This window comes from Mesoplodon densirostris, chromosome 4, assembly GCF_025265405.1.
Source record: "Mesoplodon densirostris isolate mMesDen1 chromosome 4, mMesDen1 primary haplotype, whole genome shotgun sequence".
NCBI lineage: Eukaryota > Metazoa > Chordata > Mammalia > Artiodactyla > Ziphiidae > Mesoplodon > Mesoplodon densirostris.
Genome location: NC_082664.1, coordinates 70188406 through 70195807, shown reverse-complemented (window position 1 = coordinate 70195807; position 7402 = coordinate 70188406). Strand labels below are relative to the sequence as shown.

The window sequence follows — 7402 nt, the reverse complement described above, 5'->3', positions numbered from 1 at the left end:
TTGATCAAGGTTGAAAAATCAAATGCTTACAGACACAAAGCAGGTATGAGAAATGTGTAAACTGGGCCAAGAGAAAGACAATAGAGAACCATGTGGTCTGTGTGACCAGTTGTCCCAGCACCATTTGTTGAATGAATATTCTTTCCTCACTGAATTGTCTTCATACCCTGTCAAAAATCAATTGTTTATAAACATGAGAGTTTAGTTCTGGACTATCAGTTCTGTTCCATTGATCTATAAGTCTATCCTTGTGGCAGTACCACAGTCTTGATTACTATAGCTTTGTAATACTTTTGAAATCAGTAAATGTGAATCCTTCAACTTTATTCTCCTTTACCAAGATTTTTTTTTTTTTGCTTATTCTAGATCCCTTGCATTTCCATATGAATTTTAGGGTCAGCTTGTCAATTTCTGCAAAGATGCCAGCTAGATTTTGGTAGGGATTACATTGAGTTTGTAGATCAATTTCAGGGATAGTGCTATTTTAACAATATTGTCTTCTGATCCATGAACATGGGATGTCTTTCCAATTATTCAAGTATTCTTAAATTTCTTTCAACAATGTTTTATAGTTTTCAGAGTGCAACTTTTGTACTTCTTTTGTTAAGTTTATTCGTATTTTATTCTTTTCAATCTGGATGTCTTTTATGTCATTTTCTTACCTAATTGCCCTGGTGAAGTTGGTTTAGTTTTTAAAACTTATCTATTTTGTTTCCCATTTCTTTTACTCATTATTTATTAAATTGGTTCAATCAAACCAATCCTCTCACTCTCTCTTTCAGTACTTTGCATCTTCTATTATCTTTTGAATCTTTCATAATTTAATCCTTCAAAGAAAACACCCCTGATTAACATGACCCTAATACTCCAGAGGTTTTTTTTTTATCCACATTATTCTGACACTCTCATGGTCATAGTCTGGATTGCCATTTATTCTGTTACTGTTTATGATTTGGGACACTTTATTTCTCAAATTAAATTGTAAGCTCTGTTGAGTAGAGTCAATATTTTCAACTTTAAAGTCTTCAAAAAATCCTAACAGAGTCCTATGCATAAATAAATGGCTCAAAAATGTTTTTCATTTGCTTTCCTTCTTTCACAGAGAAATAATTCAGTGAAATAAAAGAGTACTACATTGTCTTGAATCCTGAGTTTGCTGCCTAAATTCTGTATGCTGAGTGACTAATTTACATCTGAGTCTCAGCTTTTCCATCTGTAAACTGAGAGTAAAAATGTCTAACTTGCTAATAATGATTAGAAACAAGCAAGTAAAACATACAGCCCATGGCAGGCATTTGGTACCTGGCATGTGCTTTCAACACTGATAAAAGCTACGTGGCAATTTAAAAAGTAGGCTTATTCCATTGTATATATGTGCCACATCTTCTCAGCCATAAAAAGAAACGAAATTGAGTTATTTGTAGTGAGGTGGATGGACCTAGAGTCTGTCATACAGAGTGAAGTAAGTCAGAAAAAGAAAAACAAATACCGTATGCTAACACATATATATGGAATCTAAAAAAAAAAAAAAAAAGGTCATGAAGAACCTAGGGCTAAGACGGGAATAAAGACGCAGACCTACTAGAGAATGGACCTGAGGACACGGGGACGGGGAAGGGTAAGCTGGGACGAAGTGAGAGAGTGGCATGGATATATACACACTACCAAATGTAAAATAGCTAGTGGGAAGCAGCCACATAGCACAGGGAGATCAGCTCCCTGCTTTGTGACCACCTAGAGGGGTGGGATAGGGAGGGTGGGAGGGAGGGAGACGCAAGAGGGAGGAGATATGGGGATATATGTATATGTATAGCTGATTCACTTTGTTATAAAGCAGAAACTAACACACCCTTGTAAAGCAGTTATACTCTAATAAAGATATTTAAAAAAAACAGAAAAAAACTAGGCTTAGAGTTTTGTTTTAGAAATAAAGGAAAAGGGAGAATGAAAGCAATTTAAATGGTTACAAAAGGTATTTCAGATTCTATTTTTATTATAATGTCATATCTAACTCTTCCTTATCAGTGCCCTTTTTTCCTTGGAACTCTCACCATTTTTTTCAGGGGGAATATATAGCAACAAACAGAAAGTGTGACACACAGATGTGCACAAACACACACACACATACACACCAAATATTATTTCTTATTTTATAAAAATTTCTGTCATCTTACACTGAAAAACAGGAATAATGTCAAGATGCAATTTACTGAAAGTCGATATTTAATGTCAAATAGAGGAAAGATGAAAGGGCTCTACTCTAAGTCATTGCTTCAGTTTGAAATTAAGTGGGAAACCATGGAAGCTACTTTTACTGTTACTAGGTTCACATTTTGTAGCAGTTAACCAGAGAAAAGTAATGCAAAATGTTATATGCTGATTTTTCCTTCTCCACAAACTACTGAAATAATTATCTTTGTAAAAGTAAAAATCTAACAATCAGTAAAGTTTAACCAGAGAAATGATACTAATAGGTAAAAAGCAATATTTCAACTTCTTGAAATTTATTAAAGCAGAGATTCATTTTCTACCTCATATTTAATGAGGAAATATTTAATTTAAATAAATATATTCTAAATAGAGCAAGTCAACAGATGTATCAGAGTAAATTAAAAAGTTGCACATTCTTGGGCTTCCCCCTTGGCAGTTTTATTTTTGGATTTGCCCTCTGTGGGTGACTGAATAATTTTCAGTCTTTATAGAGATTTAGAAAAAAAAGTCTGAAAGGTTATTTCATATGTACTGAGGAAATTATGTGTATCATCAAAGTCTAGCCAGGAAACAGAAACCACCTGAGTAGTTAAAGAGACTTTAATGCAGAAAATTGATTCCGTGGGTGATGAAAGAGCTGAGACACCAAACAAGGGACACTGGGGCAATCCAAAGATTAACAACAGCAGGAAGCCACCCTCGCCCACAACTGACGGAATAAAAGGCAAAGGCAGTGCTCCCAGCACTAGTGGAAGCTGGAACCATAGTTTGGCCCACCTGCCAAGAGTTGGATTCATAAAGCTGCTGGCAGGGAAGGAGGAAGAGAGATACCCTGGCTTATTCCTCCCTATTGCCCCCTCCACAATCCAGTCTGAAAAGCATGGAAACCAGAGCTGCCTCTTGATACAAAGCAGAGCAGGGGGAGTGCAGGGAAGGGGTGTGAGAGCAAGCAGATCCAGGACACACACATCATATAATTACCTGCTATGGTGGGGTTGGTGGAAGGGAGTTAGGACTGGTAGTGAAGAAAGGAACCTGGAATGAGTTGTAGCCATTTATATTTTGGTAGAGGATATAAAATGGATCCTGAAGCTTTTATTCTTTTACGGGAAAATAATCAATGTGTTTGGGACCTATTCTGTCTCTTGATTTTTGCATTACACACTAGGCTTATCAATGCCGCTACAGTCTCATTTCTAGGTGGACACCTAGGAGCAGGGGCCACAACATTACCCTGTCTCACAACATACTTCTGGTATTCCAGTATGATATCACAATGTTCTAGTGTTTTGCATACGCACACACACACGCACATTTTAACTGACAGGAACATGATAGAACATAAAATGTGATGGCTTCAGGAATCAGCTTTGTAAATTGTGCAACATAAGTTGTGATCCCAATGTTCTGTGACAGTGTAAGATTCAAATCTATTCATCAAGACACTCTTTTTAAAATAAATTTATTTATTTATTTATGGCTGTGTTGGGTCTTTGTTGCTTCTCCCGGGCTTTCTCTAGTTGCAGCAAGTGGGGGCTACTCTTCGTTGAGGTGCGTGGGCTTCTCACTGTTGTGGTTTCTCTTTGTTGTGGAGCACAAGCTCTAGGCACGGGCTCAGTAGTTGTGGCTCATGGGCTCTAGACTGTAGGCTTAGTAGTTGTGGTGCACGGGCTTAGTTGCTCCGTGGCATGTGGGATCTTCCCGGACCAGGGCTCGAACCCATGTCCCCTGCATTGGCAGGCAGATTCTTAACCACTGAGCCACCAGGGAAATCCCAAGACACTTTTAATATAATGAAAACTTTTATGGGTCAGGGGAAGACATCACAATGAGGTCAGATTTTGTTTCCCAAGCTAGTCAAGAGGCCACACACCCCAGCTACTGACGGATTTGCTGAAGCCAACAGAAACAGGTTGGATGGGAGAGGAGAGTGTGACTGCATTAGACCATGGGTGGGAGCAGAGAAGGACCCATTAGGACCTCCAGCTGGTTCCTATTCACTGAAGTTAGGGACTGACTCCTGTCTGGTGTGCAAAACCATTAAGGGGATATTATTACCCTTCATCTGATCTTGACAAGAGAATTTTTTGTGATTAAAATAAAAAGACAAACTGATTAAGCTGCATCTGGGTTAACTTTCCTAAATAACAAATTGGCAGACAGCCTGGAAACAATGTAAATTCTGCTTCATTAAAATTACAATCACAGGTGATTTTTCTTCTACCTATCTGGCTACTGAGAAATAATTTTTTTTTTTTTTTTTTTTTTTTTTTTGCGGTATGCGGGCCTCTCACTGTTGTGGCCTCTCCCGTTGCGGAGCACAGGCTCCGGATGCACAGGCTCAGCAGCCATGGCTCACGGGCCCAGCCGCTCCACGGCATGTGGGATCTTCCCGGACCGGGGCATGAACCCGTGTCCCCTGCATCGGCAGGCGGACTCTCAACCATTGCGCCACCAGGGAAACCCCTGAATAATAAAATTTTGATGGTTGTATGCCTCACGTAGAAAGGTAACATATAGTAAATTTTCACAGAAATTCCCATAGATGGGACTGGAGGTAACCACATAGGAAAATGGGAAGCCAGGAGAAAAAGCTACAGCGAGTGCTGGCCCTTTCCAGAGCGCCTTCATACTCACAACACTGTTCTATTAAAAGGTCAAGAAAGGAGGCTTGGGGCTTCCCTGGTGGCGCAGTGGTTGAGAGTCTGCCTGCCGATGCAGGGGACACGGGTTCGTGCCCCGGTCCGGGAAGATCCCACATGCCGCAGAGCGGCTAGGCCCGTGAGCCATGGCCGCTGAGCCTGCACGTCTGGAGCCTGTGCTCCGCAATGGGAGAGGCCACAACAGTGAGAAGCCCGCATACCGCAAAAAAAAAAAAAAAAAAAAAGAAAGGAGGCTTGCCAAGAACCCCTTTTTTTGGAAAGGTAAATACAGGAGTTTATTTGCATATTAAGTAATCATAGAAACATTTTACAGTATAGCTTTCATTCACTAAAAACTGGCACATGATAGTTTATTTGCATAAGCATTTTTCTTCCCCAACTGAATTTAGAACCCAGGGAACATGTTGCAAGAAAAATAACAATAAAATATTTTCTCTACCAACTTTGAAAAAAGCCAAAGGAGTAACATCATGGTGTGTTTGTTTGGCATCAAATGTGTTTTGACTTATTGTCTTTAGAAAGGGCCTAAAGGTTAAAAAAAAGGGGGGGGGGAGTCAAAATTGACTTTGTTTCAAGTCATTATGTACAACAGTAGTTTGGGACCATGCAAGACAGAAAAGTTTGGAAGGAGCGGTCATAAGAGAAAGGTAAGACGACTTCATTTTGAAAGATGTCCAATACATACTTAGAAATATAAGATTGGCTCCCTCTTTCACAAGGCATCTCAGAGGAAAAGCAGCTGCTTCAGGATGAAGATAGGTATCTTCTTCCCAGTCACTAGCTGCCAGAAACTCAAGGAAATAGACAATGAACAAAAACTTCATACCTTTGTTAAGAAGCCTATGGACACAGAAGTTGCTGATGATGCTCTGAGTGAAAAATGGAAGGGTTATGTGGCTTGAATCAGTGGTGGGAATGACAAGCAAGGTTTCCCTATGATCCAGTGTGTCCTGATCCATGGTCATGTTCATCTGCTACTGAGTAGGGGGTTTTCCTGTGATAGACCAAGGAGAATAGGAGAAAGAAATGGTAATTTGAGTGTTCTTAACTTGGTTATTTTTTAAAAGGGAGAGTAGGAAATTCCTGGAAGGATGCTGCTGTGCCTCATTGCTTAGGCCCCAAAAAGCTAAAAGCATCTTTAAAGTTTTCAATCTCTCTAAAAAGATGATGTCCATCAAGATGCTGTTAGAAAATCACTGCACAAAGAAATTAAGAAATCCAGAACCAGAGTGCCCAAATTCTATGTCCTGTTACTCCATGCATTCTATACACTGCTCTGAAGAAACAGTTTACTAATAAAAATAAGGAAGAGGTTGAAGAATACACTAAACTTTTGGCCAAGAGAATGGAAGACCAAGGAGAAATGCCAGGAACATTTCCAAGAGACAGAGGCTGCTCTCTCTAAGAGCTTCTATGCTAGTCTGAGTCAAGTCAAAAATAAGATTTTCTAAGAGTAACAAATGAATAAGATCAGATTTTTTTAAAAAAGAAAGAAAACATGGTATCAAAGCTTGGATAAAAGTCAGGAGTGAAAATGTAAATTCTTTGCAAACACAGATAACATAAATAAAGTTAGAAGAGAAACAATGGGCAAAAAGGTTTGAACCACATATAAGAAACAAAAGATTGGTTTTCAGTAAACTTCTACCAATTAATAAGAAAAAGGCAAAGACTGAACAAGAATTTCACAGAGGAGGAAACAAAAATGATGAATAAACATAAGGAAAGACACTCAGTCCACTAATAGCCAAGAGAATGGATATTAAAAGCACAATATATATCATTTTATACCCTTCAGGTTAGCAACAAATTTTTTTTTAATTTGATGATGTCAAAGTATTGTGTAAACAGGTTCAAGTTGCCACAAACTTCACATGCCAGGCTCGCTTGAGCAGCTTTTCCTGGGAAACATTCAAGGGACAGGAGCAGGTACCCTGGAGCACCTCACAGCAATCTAGTAGAGCCCAACTCTGGGGTCTAGGAAAGCAACTCAGATCCTTGGGCTATGGTGCTTTTATGCAGCAGGATTGAGAAAGGCCAACCCCTTCTCTGCGGGGATTAAAAGCCAAGTTTCAATAGCAACATCATATGCAGAACCTTTGCTACAGTTCTAAGTTGCCAGTTTGGTGTTCACAGTTGGAAGGAATGCCCTTTCTTGGGAGTCAGATAGGTGCACGTAGTGGCAAGTCAGCAAAGAATCTGCCCCCGTGCTTTCATAGTTGAAGCGGTGGCCCCTCGACTCGCATGATGGAGTGAGGAACTGGGGTCCAAGCCTTGAGACTGCCGAGTATTGGTGGCCTTAAACATAGGTCATAGCCAGTTTCCATGGAGCTTTGCAGGAGCCCAGCTCTCTTTGGGAAGCCAATCTATAGGAGATCAGTTTTGGACAAGTTAACCCTTCCTTACCTCTCACAAGGATTAGCAAGTGTTTGCGGAAAATGGTGGTTTCATACAACACCAACAGAGGTTTTACATTTTACAGCTGTTTTGGTGGGGAGTGGGGTGGGCAAGTGACCTACTTCCTGTTC

General features: G+C 39.8%; 1 pseudogene; it reads left to right on the top strand.

Moving 5' to 3' along the window:
• The first annotated feature begins 5623 nt into the window (after window positions 1-5623).
• Window positions 5624-6299, top strand: LOC132488081 (small ribosomal subunit protein eS6-like; annotated as a pseudogene).
• Window positions 6300-7402: the final 1103 nt, after the last annotated feature.